Here is a 20,856-nt window from a genome sequence, read left to right on the forward strand (position 1 = left end):
GCAGGGGTGGGGGGAGGGGGAGAGGTCGTGACCCTTCCCGGCAGGGTTTGGGGATCAGGGAGACACGCTCCCGGCGAGGGGCCCACTAGGAAGTCCCGGGCTCGGGCTGGCGGCTGAGGAGGGCACTCTGAGGTCAGGAGGGGAAGGAAACTGGGGGCCGAGAGGCCCCGGGGTTGTCCCGGGGCTCGGACGGGGAAACTGCCGGGGAGTTCTGCCCCGAGTCCCCAAGTCCCTAAGGGAAGCCTGTCAAGGGGAGGGGTCTGCGTGTGCGCGCATGTGTGCATGTGTCCGCGGGCGAGCGTGTGCGTTTGCAAAGGAAATAAAGAGCATGTTTGCCCCGAGGTAGATGCGAGGTTTCCTTTTATGAGAGGTGACCCCTTGCCCCAGATTCTTGCAAGCTGATGGGCAAGGAATTGCAGAGCGCTCTCTCTCTCTCTCTCTCTCTCTCTCTCTCTCTCTCTCTCTCTCTCTCTCTCTCTCACTCTCCCCCCTCCCTCTCGCTCGCTCTCTCGCTCTGGTCACTGGCCTTTCCGTCTCTCACACTCATAAAGTAAGATTCCTCTGCCCCCCCCCCTCCTTTTCTTTGCTTCTCTCGCGGTATTTAAGGCTGGCCCACGCCGAGAGCAGGTGCACGTTGTGCCTCGGGATGCTCTGCAGACCTGGATGCTCCGTGCAGGGCTTCCCAACCCCTCCAATGCGCTGGCCGGCGCTGGAGCGTGGCTCCCAGTCCCGGCCAGTTTTATGCTAATGAGCATTCCGTGGGGGAGGATCTACCGAGAGGGGGCGGGAGTGGGGCAACTTAGCCGTGACGGGGGTGGAAACGTTCATCGCTTCCTCTTTCCTGGTCCGCTTTGTCCCCTCTGCTCGCTTCGGAGAAGCGCAGTAGGAACAAGTTCGGGGATTCGCGGGGAAGAAAGTGAATGGGGAAAGTTGGAGACCTGCAGCGACGCACGTGGGAACTGAGCTCAAAATATGCGCGGAAACTTTGCTAGCTTCCAAATAAGTTTAAAGGCGGAGGGAAGGAGCGGAGTGAGCTCTTAACAGCTTAGGGAAACTGAGGTGGGAAGGAGGGATACCAGAGGGAATGGAGGTGGAAACGCTGCTAGTTCTTCTTGGGACAAAGATTCCTCTCCCGGGCCAGAAAAGACTATAAAGCAAAACCAGACTCCTTAAGTCTCTCCCAGCAAACGTCTTTTAGTGACCTAGCCAGACATTCTTTTCTGTGTGTGTTTGCCATTCTTCACATGGGGTGTGTTTCTGGTTTGCGAACTTCATTTAAAGTATGTAAGGGGCGCAGGCGCTTCCCGAAGTGGGTGGACAGGTGGCAGTAAGAATGCGGGGCGGAGGTGGAATGGGGGGATCAGTATCACTGAGTATAATTTAGCCAGATAATTGGAGGCTTTGGTCATTAATAACATCAAATGCTGACCCCAAATCTATTGTTAATACTATTTGAACCAGGTCACAATATTGTTCTGGAGTTGTTAGGAAGAATGTTAGGTAAAATTTGAAGTCAGTTTAGACATAATTGCTATGAATTTCTCGCTATCCAATGAATTGGTGAAATTCTGGTTTTTCTGTTTCAAAGTGATCGATCCACTCTTCTCCAAATCCAGATTATCTTTGTGTGTTTCTTAAGGCATGCATTGTACCAGGTAATCAATAGCCATTTTACATACACCGGCACGCACACATGCGTGACTGCTTGAGAAAACATCTTTCAATGATTGCAATGTAATTAATGTTATAATCAATATAAACCAATCTTTATTTAAAAAAGAATTTTTCTCAGTTTTTCTTCCTAGACATTGAGTTAAAATTCTAAATATATGCACCAAGAAGAGTTTTAAAAGTTATTAACTCAATTTTTAAAACTCCCCGAGGTTCACAACAACTCTGGAGTTCAAACTTGCAGAGCCAAGATAAATTCAGTTCTGTGGAACTGTTTATTTCCTCAAATATATCTCATCACTACTCTAATTATGCTTCAATTACCTGGCCTTAACACTTTGTAATTAAATGTGTTGCTCTAAAATCCTCTTTTAGGCTAATTTTAAGTTTCGAATGGGAAGTAGGTTGACATCATTGAATTTTGATTATGTACCAACTAAAAAGCTTACTTAAATTTAAATACATGCAAATATTGTAGGCATTATGGATTACAGATTATAGATACTCTCTGTATCTGTACAGATACAAATACAGATATAGATCTGTTACAGATAACTCACCAAAAATATACTGGTTTCATTGTAATGCATTATTATTTTAATGTCAATTACAAGTGCTGTCAGTTTTTTTATTTGGAAGCAATAATCTAAACGTTCTGCATGTTAAATTTTATAAACTAAAATTATTTTTCATTCAGGTACAATTTATGCTTATGCTATGGGGTTGTTTTTCATTCGACTAGATACGTTGATTTCTTTCACTCTGGTTTCTGCTGTAGTTACTTAACTGGCCAGGAGAATCATCAATGCAGGACATAATAGAAACTGCCAGAAGGGAAACTATATAAAATTATATCAATATTGGTTATATATATGTATCATGTATATGGTTTAAGAGAAGCATCACATCTTGCAGAATATGGATCTAATTATGAATCCTTGTAATGTTTAAATGCAGCAATTGGAGGAGCAGAAAAGATGTAAAGAAAGGAAAAGGTTCATAAATGAACTCAAAGTGGCTCAGTAAGTTAGCAGCAAACCTTAGAGTAGATTTAGTTTGCTTGGGGCTATTATATTAGTATGCTATCTATGAAAACTGGAGTAGATGTTGAAGCCATCTGTCATTATCACAAGAAAATTAAAAAGAAACTCACCTGCTAGAGAGTGAAGCTAGTTTAATTCTCAAACCATGAAAGAAGATGGGTGGGAATACATTTTAAAGTTCTCAAAAAGCAAATTTTGACCTTGACCAGCTTCCTCCAATTATTTTAAAACTAAACCTTAGTTTCATGAGCAGAATTCATTTGTCAACTATTAAATAACAACAACATCAATTGCAAAAAGGACAGTAATTACCTACATGAAATGTAGATTTGGGTTTGAAATCACTTTCTGTGAATTTATGTAATAAAAAGTGACTCTTGCATCAAGCCTTCTAAAATGCTTATTTCTTTGACTATTGTCAGAAGATTGTTTTCTCTCAGGATCTTGATTTAGCTTCTATTAGTAAATTTCCAGTTAGTTTTATTAGATATTTTATACGACAATAGATATATGCCATCCATGGACAGAAAATGGAAAGACTTGTCAAGCCCTTTATGAATAAAAGTTCAGTGTAAGAAGAACAATATCTTTTCCCCAGCTCTTAGCTTTATTTTTCTTGTCAGGAGTTAATAAAGATAGAAAGCTTAAACCATCTCAAGTTAATTTTTTGCTTCTTGCCTGCTTTTCGGTGGCACTGACTTGAACATAGAGAAACAACAAAATGTACATTCACTCCTTTCTAACAGATAATTATGACACTTGGCACAGAGAAATTCAGGGATTAGTTCATATAAAGAGAGATTATGCTTTTGAAGTTCTGTATTACAGTAGATTAATGGTTTCTATAAAGCCTAGTGTCTCATTTTATAATGTTTCTAAAAGAATACACCATGACTTGTAGAGTAAGACATAAAATCTGAAAGTCATTTTGCTACTGCAACTTGCTTCTATTTTAAAAGGTTAGAAAATTATAGTTTAATGATTTCTATGTGAATTAAGTATGAGAAATTCTAGGATTTACATTTACCATTCCTTATTTGCATTGTATTACTGAAAACCAATGCTTAAGTTATTTTTGATATCTTTCAAACCTGTTGTTTTCCCTGGAATTAATCTCCAATAAAGTCATCATTATTACTGATGGACTACAAATACGCTTTACTCTTTTGAACTCTGTAGTATATTATTAAGGTCGAGGCAAGAAATTTGAATCTCTCAAATGATATTTTATTTTACACAGCTTCACTTACATAGAATAAACTACAAGATAGTCATCTCCTGTCCCAAGAGATTCCTTACAGTTTTTGACATTGGATACCAAACTTTAAAATTCTTCTTATGTTTAATATATTGTATCTCATGGACATTGCATGTAAATTGAAACTAATATTAGCCATCCTCTTTTTGCCTTGTTTACCTCCCTCAGTCCCTAGAGACATGACACCCAATATTGATTAAAGTCTTGGCATGTTTTGAACATAAATCACTCTTCTCTTTGGCAATTTACTACATTTGGTTCACTAGCATTCAAAAACATAATATGCTTTCTTGCTTTCATTTGCTGTTTTGTTTCTGGAATGTAAGTAGCATGTGTAAATTAGCTTAATGTGCAACCATTTTAAGAACAATTTGTAATTTCACTACCAATTAGTATTATTTTACCTTTTAAAGCTATTTTATTCAATTCATAGAATTTCCTTTGTCAATCAAATAGAATAGTCATTTAAGAAACAATGTATTAGCAACATAGAAAGCAATATTGCAAAGTCTAATGGGAAATGAGACTCTCACAGGTTATAAATTATCTCTCTTTGAATCCTTGTCTGAACAAATTAATTTGATGTATGCCTTCTATCTAGTAAAGGTGAGTCTTCTAGATTTCATTGAACATGTTAATTTTAAGATTTTTTTTTCATTTTTACCAAATTAGACGTTAAATATTATTTTTAAATATATATTATCTGCACATCATTAGCACAAAATAGCCTCATCAAGTTTAACGCCTTTAAAAGGATAAGTAAGAAATGCAAATATTGATGTGAACTATTTGGGCATTTTGAAATGTAATTCAGATAAGGTTTTACTTTATATTTGAATTGTTATAAAATCAACTTTCAGTATACGTTAAATGCACCTTTTTTTCACCAAGGTAATGCATCCTGATTGGTCAGTTTGAGGTATATGTATTGTAAATGCTGCAACTTAAATATTCTATCTCAGGTAACATTCACTTTTTCAGGCTTTTAGACTGCATTTAGAAGACCCTTCTCTATTATATTTGTTATGTTTATTGATTAATTTTTAAGTAAAAATAATGAATTAAAAGCCTACCTAATGGAGCTTAGGTAAGTGTATCAGAACTTTGAAAGTCTACAAATATATGTTTGTGTCAGACATAGAAAATCCTTGCACAAACTTGCGTTCTACTCATATTTCTTTCCTTTCTTCCTTGATTTGTCTAAAGCATTCCTAAAGAAAAGTAATTTCATGCTAGAGTAGCTGTTTTGTGAAAAAAATAACTTTTATTTGCTTTGGGGGGCATGTTATATAAGAAGATATTCATTACAATAATGTAGCTAGTTATCAAATTCTTGGTTCAGAAAACAAGAACATCAAGCATAAGATATTTACATTTAGTGTGATGAGCTATTGTTAGACATTGTTAGAAAATGACCCAAGTCATCATTTGATCCGTAGTCATTGGTTTCAAACAAAAAGCATTTTAAATTTCATGGTATATTCTGGCACAGATTTCTTTCCTAAGAGAACAATTTTATTCTCCAAATTTAAACAAATTCGCTTTTTGAGCTCTCTAAATTGGATCATAAATTTGCCAATGGCTGAATTTTTTGTGAACCCATTGCTTTCTCTTCCAAGATGTCTTGAGACTGATCCAGGATTTCAAACCAGGATTCTTCTGTAAATTAAAACATATATGATTGTTCTGGAAGTTGTCAAAACAACTAATTAAACTAGAAAATGTACTATGTAAGGACATAGTACATTAATTAGGTCATAGTGCTTTAGTTAGGTTAGTTGGTCTTATTTTAACATAATAATGTGCTCTAATCTATGTAACACTTCCAGACACTGAATATCCAGTTTCTTTTTTTTCAAAAAAAAGTTTAGAGAATGATGATGAATGACAGAAAGGAAGATGGAGAGAGAAAAGGAAAAGGTGGGAGGGAGGGAGGAAAGGAAGAAGACAGAGGAAGGGAGGGAGAGAGGTATAGGAGGGAGGGGAAGGGGACAGAAGGAAGGAGAAAAGAAAGGAGGGAAGGGAAGAGGAAAGGTGAGAGGGAGGAAGGAAAGGGAGGGGAGAGGAAAAGAGGTGGGGGGGGGTCATTCAAAAGAAGAAGCTAAAACAATATCCTTGTTGAGTTTAATTCTTGAAACACAATAATGGTATTCTAGAAAGTAACTAAATTGGAAGACACCAGGCACAGAAAAAGAATTACTGCAGGGTCTCATTTAGCTGTGAAATCTTCAAAAATTGAACACATAGAAGCAGATGGTAGAATGATGGTTACATTTCATTGGTAAAAGGATACAGAACTCAGGAAAGAGGAGTAAGAGATCTGGTTTACAGAATGGTAAGTAGTAGATCTTTAAGAATTTTCTAGAAAAATGTGAAAGTATTGACAAAAACTTCATATACTATTAAGACATATTTTTCATAAAACAACAGAACGAATTGGCTAATGTTTGAAGAGTCTCATTGAACAATCGAGGAATGCTTTTCTTTTCTTAATACAATGCATGAAGAAGTAAACATAATATCAGAAAAGTGTACAGTGTTAAAGTATGTTTAACTTTATTAATACAAATGTTTCTAAATATTTAGATTGCCCTTTTTATCAGGCCAAGAAAAAATAACCTTACTTGTTTGATCTTACAAACTTGTGTATCTCAGGAAAGTGTATCACTGAAAGGAAACTACTGGAAGCATGTAGAAACATTTGTGGTTAAATATTTTATTCCATCTAAGGCATACTGGTCATATCTTATGTAAATGGTGATAATAAATCTCTAGAATATGTCAGTCAAGGAAAATCATTTTCTTCACTTACGGGGCATAGGAAATACTTTGCTAACTTCTTGAACTATATTCTAAAATTTTATTAACAGCAACAATAAAGGGATTGTATTACTCATAGTCTGATATTTCAAAAACATTTTATTAATGTGTAAACGAAGTAAACCAGTTGAAGTCAAAGGCTTTGAACTTACAACAGTGCTGCTAAAATGTACTGCTGCTTTTAACAGAATTTCTATTTTATGTTTAAAAATTTTGATTTTCTTTTCTTTTAGTAAAAGTTATAGTAATGGTTATTAGGAGAAAATACTTTCAATAAAATGAAAAAGTCATCTATAGGGCCAAACTGATCAAAATCTATTTTTAAAATTTCATTAAAAGGCTTTCAGGGGCTGGGGATATAGCCTAGTGGCAAGAGTGCCTGCCTCGGATACACGAGGCCCTAGGTTCGATTCCCCAGCACCACATATACAGAAAATGGCCAGAAGCGGCGCTGTGGCTCAAGTGGCAGAGTGCTAGCCTTGAGCGGGAAGAAGCCAGGGACAATACTCAGGCCCTGAGTCCAAGGCCCAGGACTGGCCAAAAAAAAAAAAAAAAAAGGCTTTCAAATTACATATTTTGAGTTGGGCATTTTCTAATCTTAATAGTGCCTTAAATTTAAATAACAACTTATGTAACTTTAAAATTTGTATTGTGTGTGTGTGTGTGTGTGTGTGTGTGTGTGTGTGTGTGTGTATTCTGGGCCTTGAACTCAGGGTCTGGGCACTGTCCCTGAACTTTTATACTCAAGGCTAGCTAGAACTCTACCACTTGAGCCACAGGTCTACTTCCAGCATTTTGGTCATTAATTGGAGATAAGAGCCTCTTTGATTTTCCAGCCTGGGGACTTCAAAAGGCAACCCTCAGATCTCAGTCTGTGAATAGGTAGGATTATAGGGGTGAGCCACCATTCCAGTCACATATTTTACATTAGAGTTGATCTTCTTGTGCTGAGAATGGATTGTTTCTGTCAGTGGGTTAGATACTTCTAACCTTACTTCATTATGTATTCATGCTACAAATAGTTATAACATGTTTGTTACAAATAGTTATAATACGTTTGTGTATATGTACATGTACAGATTCACACAACTTCAGTGCATATGTCTGTGGGACAAATAACTGCACAATGAAATTGGATTAATTTTTTTATAATGTATAGAAGTGTCAACCTGACAAAACATATTTTACTTTACTTTAAAACTAATTTTAGAGTAAAATAATACTTTCTACTTAGCTACTTTCAGGAGCACAGTGATTAGAATCTTAGCTAACTTTCTAGCTGCTTGTTCTTAAGATAGCTACCATATTTTATTGATTCTCTATTTAGAAATTCATATGGGAGAACTGTTTTTGTTTTGTATGAAGTAGATATTTAGCCATTTGGTACTCAAATCTGGACCTTACTGAATAACTACAAATGCTTCATTTTTAAAAATTGGTTTATCTCATTGCTTCTAGAACTTTAGAGCAAGTATACCATTTAGAATCAGTGGGTAATGATAGAAAAAGACAATTTCACAACCTAAAATAAAGTGGCTTCTAAAAGCTTTGCCATCAATGAGATGAGTTAGGAACAAGGTCAAGAGGTTAATCTCCAGGTCTACATGAGGAGATGTATATTACCACATCTCGCAGTAGATTGTAATTGTCTTTGAAAACACCTGGTAAAGGTCCATTTAAATTGAAATCAATTACCTTCTCAATCATTCCATGGCATTTGTCAGATCCTTACATCATTGGAAAAAGTGCAAGCAGACATACAGTTTTTGTAAAGTAGAAAGAAGCTTTAAAGATATTGTCCACTTTAAAGTATAAGCCTCAATTAAAGCTTATAGAATTTTAAGAAATATCCAAACCATGTATATAATAAATAAGCCATATATGTGTATATGTGTGTATATGATAAATAAGCTATATATATGTGTATGTGTGTTTATAATAAATAAGCCATATACATGTATATACACATACATGGCATAAATACTTATTATACATACATTTATTTATTATACATGTATATGTACATATATGTTACATTATATATATATATCAGATATAACTATCATATAAAATCATATATATGTGACAACAAGTTTATCTTTACAAGTAGTTATCTGTGTAGAAACATGTAACATGCTTTTCCCATCATTTGGTATGCACATTTTCTAAAAAATAAAAACAATCTAATGGTTTCAGGGTATTTTATGGCTTGTATGTTTTGATACTTTATTCCTATCCATTAAGTATGCTCTGAGAAGTAACTATGATAATCAAAGTTGGATATTCTGTTGTTCACTGATTACTTTCTCTACGCTATTGACAGTACATGCAGATTTGAACTTGTAGCCAGGAACAGGGCTTCCATGCTTCCATTTGCCAACAGACCCTCAGGGGATAGAAACTTGACCTGCTTTTATGAAACCATAGAATTACATTTATACAAGTTACCCCATGGGAAAGAAGTGAACTGATCCCAATTCCAACCTTAATATTGGAGACTTCTGGGTCAAATTTGATTTTTTTTTCTTTTTACATCTGTTTGGCTACCATATTTAGTAACTTGATAGTTTCAAGACATTAAAAAATATTATTGATCAATGATATTTCACTGTAGGCCAAGTTTTATAAAAATCTACAGCTTTTTAAGATGTTAATTTTTTAACAAACTGTGTACATTATACATATATGCATATGCACACACATATATCCTAGATTTAAGGACTTTAAACACAAATTTATTTATGTGGAATGTAAAAACAGTTGTTTTGTGCTGTTTAATTAATTAATCTCCACTAATGAGTTAGAGAAAATGAGAGAAAAAACTCGGAAAGACAACTTTCCTGTTGTAACATTTCAGAAAAAAGTAGTTTCATCTGAGAATATTTAATTTTTCTTATTTTATTTTTAGTTGTACTACCCTAAGGAGTTTATAGAAAGTGCTTTGGGAACTAATGCATAGAAACTTATTTTTTATTTTACTTGGATTTAGCTATGTAGAGTGGAAAATGAAGAGAGTTTTAGCTATGTTTCATAGTTATCTTATTTTCTGGAATATCAAAATGCTCTATTATGTAAAGGCTCTATTATGTAAAGATATTTCTCGATATACTCTATTTGATTTAAGTATTACATTCTGCAGAAGAATTTGTAAGCAACATGCATATGTATATGATTATAATTATGAGGATTTAATGATCTCATCATTGAATTTTGGAGTTGAGATGACAAATACCTTTCTCAATTAAAAAAAGAATTTCAAACACATTTCATTTCTTTCTGCATGTGATATCGATAAACGACATTTGGATAAACCATTATTATTCCTTACAGAAACAAAACATAATAATTCCTGATAAGAATGGTTATAATGCATTAATTTTTGAATTAGAGGGAGTCATATATTAAGATTTCCATTGGAAGATGCATCACCAAGTTCTAAGTAACTGATATCAAGGAAAGGAGAAAATATTTAGCATTTTAAGCAATATGCATATGAACATATATCTGTCTATGAATTGTATATACATATAGGGAGAAACAGAAAATTGGCTTTCTATGTAGCAAAATCACTAATAGTAACTTACAATTTTCTGTCTTTCCCTTGACATTTACTATTTTAATAAAGTTAAAAAGTTAAGCCAATTGTTCAGCATGTTGATTAACACCAGTGTGATGTCATATTTGTAAAATACAAATATCTGATTATATAGTTAATTTTAAAAGTTTGTCCCTCCTACTCTCATAGTGATTGAACATGCTCATTGCTCCTCACTTTCTCTGTAATGGAAGGAAGGATAGTTAGGTGGATCATGAGATCATTATGTTTGTCTTGAAGAACCTATTTCAGGAGAGGCAACCTATTTTGACTTTTGTAATGGCGATGATATGAAATTTCTGTGACCATTTTTGTCTTTCAGTGGCATCTTGTAGTTCTATTTCCAACAATGATTGATGGTACCCATGCCATGAGAACTGGGAAAAGAATCAGCTTTAAAAACCTTGCTACAAAATGCATTCAGAGAAGGAAAAAACTTATTTTTAAGCAGTTCTTCAGAGCAATTCTTAATGTTTTCCAGAAGTCTTCATGATAATCAGAACACTAAGCTTTCAGTCACCAAATCAAATTTCATCTTCTTAAATGTCCCTATTATCTCAGTTATCAAGCATAATCTTTGCTTGGTGGAATTTATATAAATATAAGCACTTTACTATGTAGTTTACCTATCAACATTTATCCAATAATAAATAAAACGAACTATTCTTTTGAGATGTTAAGACCAAATTTATCAGGGTGAAAATATTTTTTTATTAAGGTAGCTTACTCCAGTGTTAGGAAATAAAAATCAAAATAGAATATTTGATCTGGAGTAAACTCTTTCCTCTTTTTGGGGGTAGTGGGTTAAATAAGGGCCCATGACAGGAATGCTGTTTGTTTTTCACAAAAGTTGTTTGTGATTTCAGGTACCCCTGGGAAATCTCTTGATCAGATTCACATCTGTTCCTGTCAAAGTGGGTGCTAAGATACCGGTCACCCAGCAACCATGCCCAAGAGGGAATTGGGCCGATAATAACTTCAAAAAGGAATGACAGATGCTAGATTAGGATGAAAGACAAAACGCATGAAAAATGAGCTTGTTAGAATCAAAAATTTGTTCAAGCACCTTTATGCAAATTAAATGAATACTGAATATTTGCATGCAATAATTTCTACTTTTTCTTTTGATTGAAAAGAATAGTGCATTTCAACTCACAAATGCCACCTCTTTTCTTTTATATGAATTAACATACAAAGCAGAATCTCTTACTAAAAATCAGATTAGCCACCTGGGTTCTTCAATCTCTACCCAGGATGTTACAACGTTTTCCTTATGATAGAGGTTACTCTTTGCGAGGACTTGGCCCATCTAATTTTTCATAATAACAGTCTCATGTGAATTAAGATTACTTTAGATGAAAATAAATCCATGTCTTGAGAAACCATTTCAAAAGTAACCTTATCCTGTTTGTCCTTGAAATCTGTTAATGTACATTAATAAAAGATCACTCAAGATCAGCTCTCACCCAAAGCACCGACTTCTCATTGACTGGTTAAATAACAACACATTAAAGTAGAGGAGTATTGTATATGAAAAGAAAGGAAGCAGAAAGGTCTCTTCAAAGTTTAATATGCTTTCTGAAACACTACCAGTGTTTCTCTCAAGTTGTTCACATACTAATCAGAATTTAGAAGGGCCTGATAAAAATGTAGTGATTGAGAGAGGTTTCTGAGTCGTGGTTTAGCAATGTCTAATGTGGTCACGTAGAGAAATTGATTTTCTTCAGAAATTAATTAATTTTTCATATCGCCCTAAGCTGCAGTTAAAAAGAGTGCATACTTGTCTGTTTTTTCCAGAAATATTGCCTAATCATATTAATACCATTGCCCCAAGGATGAAAAGATAATTGTACAAATGCATTTGGAAATATGTATCACTGAGTATTTATGATTAAATTATGCAAATGACCCAGCTCTCATCCTTTCCAGACCCAGATTGTCTAATTAGGATTGATATGCTGAATAGATGTTCCAGAATTTGAATACAAGCATGTCCAAGGAGCAGAAAATTGGAAATGACAAGGCTGAAATCCAAAGAAAAGTGTCTTTCGTTTCTCTACTTTGTTAATGTGCTGTTAGCAGTTGAGGGTTGTTTTACCCTCCTCCCTTTGACTGTTTTGAAGTTCCTATGTCCTTATTAGGAACTACTATGGTAAATGAATTGAACACTGGATAAAATCATTTCCTTTCATTTGGTCCTTATTTAAAAATAATAACCTCTTGTTATTTAAAGAAGATATCCCAAGAAAGTTGCCCCAGCCACGTGTAGCCACTTTCCTTGTAAGCTTACCCTTAATTAGGTAGCATTAAAACAAGCAAAAAACTCCTCTGAATTAATATTATAGCTTCCTTTCAACATGAATTCTACAAACGTAAGTGGTATACTGTTAAAGTACTATATTTTCTTGACTCAGTTTATTCATTCGTTGATTCATTCCTTCAGTCATTTATCTTCTCCTATTTGGAGAAAGCGGCTTCAGTAACAGTTCTGATTAGAGGGGAAAAGCAGCACTTTACATGTAACAATGTTTGAATTTGAGTTCCCCAGCAGGCTTTCTCCCTCATTGATTATACTCATTCATCTTAGATGGAGGGGTGGTGGAGAGTAGCTAGGAAGGGACTGAACTGTCAGGACTTCAGCCTTTGTTAAGCAGCGGGTAGTCACTGCCTCTGAACTCCGCTGGCTCCTGCTTTCCATCTGCAGGATGATGGATTGCTATGTTTAATACATTTCAGCTTTTGTCTGTCATAGTGTGGACAGACAGTGCTATCAGTGATTTCAACAGTGATTAGGGAACCATTCAAACCACTCCTATTGGCCAGACGGCTTCGAGGAATGTCTGATGAAACATACTCATTGGCACTCCCACCATGTAAATGTGTCATTTAGCTAGGTGAAGATTGTTACCTTCACAGTAAGCCAATGCACTTGAGAATCACTAGCTTATATCCTTGTTTAGAATCAAATGATAAAAGAAAACATTGTGAGTGCTTTGGACCTCAGATGGAAATATTCATCCCAAGGAGTTCCACATTTAAGATGAATCTGTGCTCTTTACTACATTAATAGCACCTTCTTAATGGCAGGACTGTTGTTCAGTAGATTCAGATGTTAGTTGTTGCCTTGCTTATCGATATTGAGCCATTTTACTATCTAAGTAGGGTAGAATGGGAGGACTATGTGGAACAATAAGACATGACATGACTTGTGCTATGCTGGGTTTTGCTAAGCTGTGGGTGCTTTGTGGTTCACAAGTCCAACGGGTGAATGATTTCAACAACCAGAAATCCACTATGTACCAACTCACTTACTCTCCCTGGAGTCTCTTATTCTATTTATAGAACAAGTGCTAGGAAAATAAAATTAACTAAAGGAAAAGGAACTATTCTTCTAAACTATTAATAATATAAGCAAAGCTTTATTTCAAGATCAGACTAAATAAATCAAACTATATATATTATATTATATTATATAATACTTTACCAATGTATAATTTACCAAGAACAATGTGAAGCTATATCAAATGTAATGTATATTGGAATATAAAGTATAGGATTGGTTACAAACATTGAGTTTTAACTACCTAAGAAAGCACACAGTTATGGCAACAGCAATTCAGTTAACTTATTGAAGCTAAAAATCTAACTCAGGAGAAATCACTTTTTCTTAATGTCTATTATGAAAGACTTTGGAGAAAAAAATCTTGATGATCAATAGCAAAAATCTGATGAGACAGAGCTACAAATCTTAGATGAATTTCCCTTACTGAAAGAGCTCTGAACTTGCAAAACTTTTTGCTGGGATTATTTCAGTGAAAAGAAGCATAAGTATTTGCAAGCATACTCACATAGATACACAGCAAAACAGCACACACATTCAGGTGTGCGCATGTGCTCCCAGTATACCCATATACACACATACAGTGATTTTTTTTTTTTTATAAAACAGCTCAATAGGTAAACATTTTATTCTGGTACTGGGGTTTGAAGTCATGGCCTCATAACCTTGCTTAGCTTTTTTGCTCAAGGCTGGTGTTCCACCATTTGAGCCACCCATCCACTCTGGCTTCTGGTTAGTTAATTGGAGATAAAAATCTAGTGGATTTGTTTGTCCAGTCTGGCTTCAAATCTTGATCTTCAGTTCTCAGCCTTCAGTGTAGATAGGATTATGAACAGAAGCTACCAGTGTCCAGCTTACAAGCTAAACATATTGGCAATTTAATAATGACATTTGGTAATAAGGACATGTGCCACTTGACCTCCTTGGAGAATTATTAAAAACATTCATATGTTTGGCAAATTATTTTGCATTTTGTCCTATTCACTTATTTGTAATAAATAAATACCCTTAATTATAATAAATGATCACTTATCCATTTTTAGTTCTCTATCACTGGAACTACCCCTCCACTTCAGCTATTTTTTGCTGGTTAATTATCTATACTTTTGTACACACATTACAACAGTGGGTTATAGGAAATATGAATTTTACAATTCAAAGCTACTCTTTATATAGCACATCTACATTATAATAATGTATGATCCCATAGTGTATTTGTGTTGCATGATCTTCCTGGTATATGACTGTGAAATTTTAGTTGGAGAGTACTAAGATGTCATTATAGTTTGTATGGCAGGGAGGAGGACCAAGAAATGGCAGAGAGCTAAGAGAGGAATAAGTTACATGGGGAAGTTATAAGCATGTCCCAGCTTCTGAAATTGCTGTGATATGATGAATTTCTAAGTCAAAGAGAAACACAAAGCCCTCTTGACTAGAATTATGGTTCCTGGCCTTGAACGTGTAGGAGCAGATTGAATGGAAGAGTAAGGAAATACTGAGTGACACTGTTCTCTAAAATAGAACTATCGTAATGGAATGGTCATATCTCGTATTGTTATCTTCCTTTAACTATCTAGCAATAAGTATCAAGATAGTTAATAGTAAATAGACTTTAGGGTTCAGGCCTGGCTTGGAATAATCAGGGAAGGGACATCTATACCATGTAAGAGCTACAGATCTTCCCCACCTCAACATATTAGAGGAAATATAAGACTTAGAAAAGACAAGCATGTACTTAACTCATAAAATGAACCTATATAGGCTTTACAAAATTGAATCTTATGAATTATCTGCAGTGTGTGTATGTATGTGTGTCTTCACATTGTAGGTTGCCAACCCTTGTTATGCACAGTGCTAGTCTTATGTTTAGTTAAATCTCATAATTACAAAGTAATACAAGTCATTTGTCTTGCTGAAGTTAAAAAAAACGAAAAACAAAAAAACTATGTGCTAGTAACTAAACAAATGAGTTTCTCATGAGGCTACATGAATAACATTTGCTGCTGAAAATGGTTGTGAGTAGAGAACTTTAAGAATCTCATTTACTCTGTCTGTAGCCACAGTGTGGGTACAATGGCTTTGCCACGCAGCAGCTCTGGTTTTAGTATTGAACTACTATTGTTTGGTAGGTCCATAGATTGGGGGAAATAGGAAGTCTGGCTAGTAGGTTCAAGTTCTTATTTCTCAGTAGCTTCCTATAATGATTCCACCTCTAATGAGGTGAATTACTACTGCATGAAAGAGGAGAAAAAAGGGTTTTGGCCATCCTAGCTAATAAATCACATTGACTGCCTGGCTGATCAGATCAATTGTGCATAAATCAGTACCTTAAAGAGTCTTAAAATAAGATTCTACCAAGACCAATCGATCCACTGGCTTGTGTAAAGGCACGGTCTCTTACCCATAGTGTTCAGAACAGGAATCTGTACTTTGAGGCTGCTATGTTCAAGTCAGTGTCTTCAGACCTCAGGGGGTAAGATTCTGATGTGTGACCAGTTGTGATTTTCAATAGTTTTTGCCTTCTCTACTTTACCTTGTTAGTTAGGTTAGCAATGGTACTAAATTGTTAATACAAAATCAATATTCAATTTTTAGAGCATTAACAAGTATAATGCATAGTGAATGTATTTTGTAAAAATATTTTGATGCTATTTCAAAGGAAATTGGATTAATATTGAAAAAAAATTTCCCTAACTACAATCCATGTATATTTGAGATTTACTAACCTATGGACATCTTGGAAACATGAATTTGTTGTAGTTGTTGTTTTTGGATGAGCCAAGATTCACTTCAAAAGCAACTGTCAATGCAATTATTTTTCTTTTTTTGCTGGTACTGGGGTTTGAACTCAAGGCCTGAGCTCTGTCCCTGAGCTTCTTTTGCTCAAGGCTAGTGCTCTACCACTTGATCCACAGCACCACTTCTGGCTTTTTTTTTTTTTTTGTAATTTATTGGACATAAGCGTGTCATGGACTTTCTTCCCTGGGCTGGCTTCGAACTGACATCCTTAGATCTCAGCCTCTTGAATAGCTGGGATTATAGGCATGAGCTACCTGCGTCTGGTTTAATGCAATTCTTGAAGCTAGAGGCAAAAGTTCCAACAGGAATTGTTGGATATAAAGTTTCCTATACAGGTGGCTATGGTGGCTAAATGTTTGGAAACTTCTCAATTCAAATGAACTTGTGAATTCTACAGGGAAAAAAAATTCACAATAGTTTGCAAACAGTATGCTCATTTAAGAGTACATAAGGGATAAAGTGACCTGATTTTAGGCAATCGGCAAAGCTTTCTGTAAACTTTAACAGAAATAAATCTTCCTAATGATCTCTTCTACAGGTCTTTGGCTCAGAACACAAAGGACACCTTAATACAGTGCCTCTGATGTTAACTTTTATCCTTACTTGTATTTGTCTCTTAAATAGAAAAAAAAATAGTTTCTTAGAGAATGGCAAACTTCTTTATAGTGTGACAAATTGGTAATGTGGAATATTATTGTTTTTAAACATCATAGAATTTTATAAGTACCATTGATAGAATTTAGATAATTTCAGATAATACTAGAGATTGAAAAAGAAACCTCATATGTTTTCGTAGTTGGTTCTAGGCAATATGTATATGATAGATATTCTTCTATTACAAATACTATAAAAATATTATTGAAAAGTAAGATTTCCTTTAAACCAACCCCTTTTCACCTGAGGACAACTAATGATTTGACAAATTATATTGATAAATACAAATAATAGTATTGATTTTGTTTGAACTTGGAACCTTAAACGTGTGGACAAGTGCACCACCTCTAGAGCAGTGCCCCCCCAAGCCTTTTTCTCCCTCCCTCCCTCCCTTCCTTCCTTCCTTCCTTCCTTCCTTCCTTCCTTCCTTCCTTCCTTCCTTCCTTCCTTCCTCCCTCCCTCCCTCCCTCCCTCCCTCCCTCCCTTCCTTCCTCCCTCCCTCCCTTCCTTCTTTCGAGATAGGGTCTCCCTAACTTTGGTGGCCTTGTTTTGTCTTAAATTCCTGAACCTCTTATCTTTACTTCCCAAATTTGCAAAAATAGGTATCTTTTGATTGTAAAATTATTTTCAGCCTTTGATTAATCTTGCTGAAAGAATTATAAGAAGAAATAGATAAATATTTGTAAATTTTACTTTGGGCAGTCATTGACTCTGTAAGCATGTTATTCCTCCCCATTTTTCACTAGCAATTCCTCATAATGTTTTAGTGATATGCTAATCTCTTTCCTTTGCTCTGGTTTGTTTTTGGGGAGTACTAGATTTTGAAGTCAAGGTTTTGCACTTGCTAGGGTGGTGCTCTAACATGTGAGCCATGTTCCCAGACTGTTTTTGTTTTTTAGTTACTTTTCAGATACAGTCTTGAGTCTTTGCCTCAGACAGTGATCCTCCTATCAACCACTACTGCCAGGCTTATTTGTTGAGATAGTCCCTTGCTAACTTTTTGCTCAGCCTGGCTTTGAACAAAGATTGTGTCAATCAGTTTCTGCCCCCTGAGTGGCTGGAATTACAGGCATGGACCAATATACTCCACTTCTTTTTTATTTTAATTTTAAAACAGTTTCTTGCTCTGTATTGGGGAGGGCCAGCAAAGGGCTCAAATTCATAATCCTCCTGCTTCAATCTGTGAAGATCTGGGATTACAGGGATGTGTTACCACCTCAGACTCTAATATTTCCTTTAGAATTTTACTCTTCATTTGACTTTGTTGTCAGCATCCTTTACAAAATATGTATTGTGGAATATTTTCCCCTATTTTGCCCTCATTTTACTTCATTTGTGCACATTTGTTTGTCTTCAGTGTCTCAAACAACCATGCTTATATAAGTGAGACAACCACCATCAAAAACAGACTCAAAGCTGGCAGCTGTAACTAAATTTAATTTTCACCTACGTTTCACAGTTTATTCATAGTGAGAAATGCCTCTGTGTAAGCATCCTGTCAGTGGACTAAGAAAAATGGGCATAGCCACTCTCTGACAAAGAACTCAAGCTTTGGGGGTTTTGCTGGGGGAAATGTTAAATAGGTAATTGATTCCTCAGTTTTAAAAAGAAGTTATTTTTTCACTTTGTATTTTGAGTCGCACAGTACATATAAATATGAATTTATCATATCGTTACAACTAAAAATCCTAGGGAACAAATATTAGACTAGATAAAAGTCAGATTTAGGAGATACATAAAGTGGCTGAATCTTTACACAGCCTTTTTTTTCTAGTCTTGCAGTTTCATGGTACCACAGCTTTAGGGTTTTCAAATAATACATGGCTTCTAGAAAGATTCAGTCCCTTCATTTGAAATGTGCTCTATGCAGTGTTCTCTAAAACACAGAGAGTTTGTGGATTAACTAATTGCTTCCTATCATCTAGACATGGGTTAAGAGCTCACCATGAGTATTCTCTCTCATCTTCACATGTGCTTTTTATCTTTTGTAAGACAGAAAGGAAATGAAAAACTATTCTCCCAAGTCCATAAATCACACGTCTTCAATATCCAGCTTAAAGATGTGAATATGAAGAAAATTAAAGTCAAATATATCTACTCAGATATCTGTGTGGCCGTTCAAAGTTCCAGTGGTTCACTTTACATACTCTACTGCCTTGCACAGGTTTCATTCCATCACTTCGCTTTTCCTTTGACTCATTCTGTATATTTCAGCATTCCATACCCTTCACTCTATGTTATTAGAAAAAGACACATCTGTATTGTGAAGGTAAAGGTTTTGGAATAAAAGGTAATTAAATCTGTCAAAATCTGCAACTGTAATAGAAAAACAAGTTATTTTTCAGTGATCATGGGTTGGCTTGTCTGGAGACTAAGTTGAATCTGCTATTCAGGTTTGGAGCTTGTGGGGGAAAATGCAAGTACTGACCATCTTGGAAGGTCATTATGTAATATCATTAAGGTATTTGAACTTCATATTGCAGATGAATATAAACTGTTGGGAGATTGTTTCCTTCACTGGGAGATTTTTAATTAGGGTAATGATATGACTGGATTTGTATTTTGAATGGATAGCTCTGTGTGATCCTCCGAGGGTTGAATTGGAGGAAGTTTAAACTAGACGTTATTGTAATAATCCAATTTGAAGAATTTAGTTGAAAGCAGTTATAATGGGAAAATAGGAGGAAAACATGAAAGAAATTATGCTAAAGTGGAAAAATAGGATGAGATATTTGGGATAGAGTTAGAAGTAAGTTGAGATGGACTCTGATTTTTGGTGAATAATATTTTCACTTATAAGACCATGAGTGACCCTTAAGCTCAGGACTACAATGAATTCTAATTTCTGAGGAGGCTGAAATCAAGAGGATCAATGTTAGAAGCTAGCCTTGGCAGAAAAGTCTGGAAACTCCATCTCCAATTACCCACTAGAAAGATTTTGCTGATGATGCAATTTCACTTAGAACATTTTAAGAAACTTGTGAATTCCATAGGGAGTAATGGAGGCTTGTATTTGGAATTCAAAGGACCATCAGAGCATAAGATCTGCATTTTTGGTATGAATTTATTTTTACTAGTGTATGTCAATTTTCCAAGGGAATTTTATTGTAATATTTCAGTACTTACCTAGATATCGCCTTCTTTTTCGGTGTTTTGGGGCTTGAACTCAAGGCTTGGGTGCCTCTCCTGAGCCTCTTTGTACTGAAGGCTAGCGCTCTACCAGTTGAGCCACAGTGCCACTTCAGCTTTTGGGTGCTTAAAAAGTTAAATAAGAGTTTCATGGGGAGTTTTCTGCCAGGGTTGATTTTGAACCCTGATCCTCAGCTATTAGCCTCCTGAATAGCTAAGATTACTGTGACCCAGCCTATTCCTACATATATTATACATATATATCTACACATACATGTATATTTGTATGTGTACATATATACATATATAATACACATATATATGTATGTATACATATATACATACATACATATGGTCCTAGGGTTTGAATTTAGGGGCTGGATAAACAGTTTTTAACTGGTTTCATTATTCTATTTACAAAGATGAATAAGAAGTGCTTCCATTATTCTCCAACCCCCCCCCCCCCAAAAAAAAAACCTTTCCCCCAGAAGAGTAAACTTCAAGTTATCACCACAAATAATGAATAAGATTCTTAGACAGGTTTCAA

At 35.3% G+C, this 20,856-nt stretch overlaps 1 protein-coding gene across 4 annotated transcripts in view; it reads left to right on the plus strand.

Annotated features, from left to right (window-relative positions):
• Dach1 (dachshund family transcription factor 1) overlaps positions 1 to 20,856 on the plus strand; it is a 368,365-nt gene that overhangs the window by 2,016 nt on the left and 345,493 nt on the right. The gene's annotated exons all lie outside the window — the stretch shown is intronic.

The sequence above is a fragment of the Perognathus longimembris genome, chromosome 3 (assembly GCF_023159225.1).
Source record: "Perognathus longimembris pacificus isolate PPM17 chromosome 3, ASM2315922v1, whole genome shotgun sequence".
NCBI classification, from domain to species: domain Eukaryota; kingdom Metazoa; phylum Chordata; class Mammalia; order Rodentia; family Heteromyidae; genus Perognathus; species Perognathus longimembris.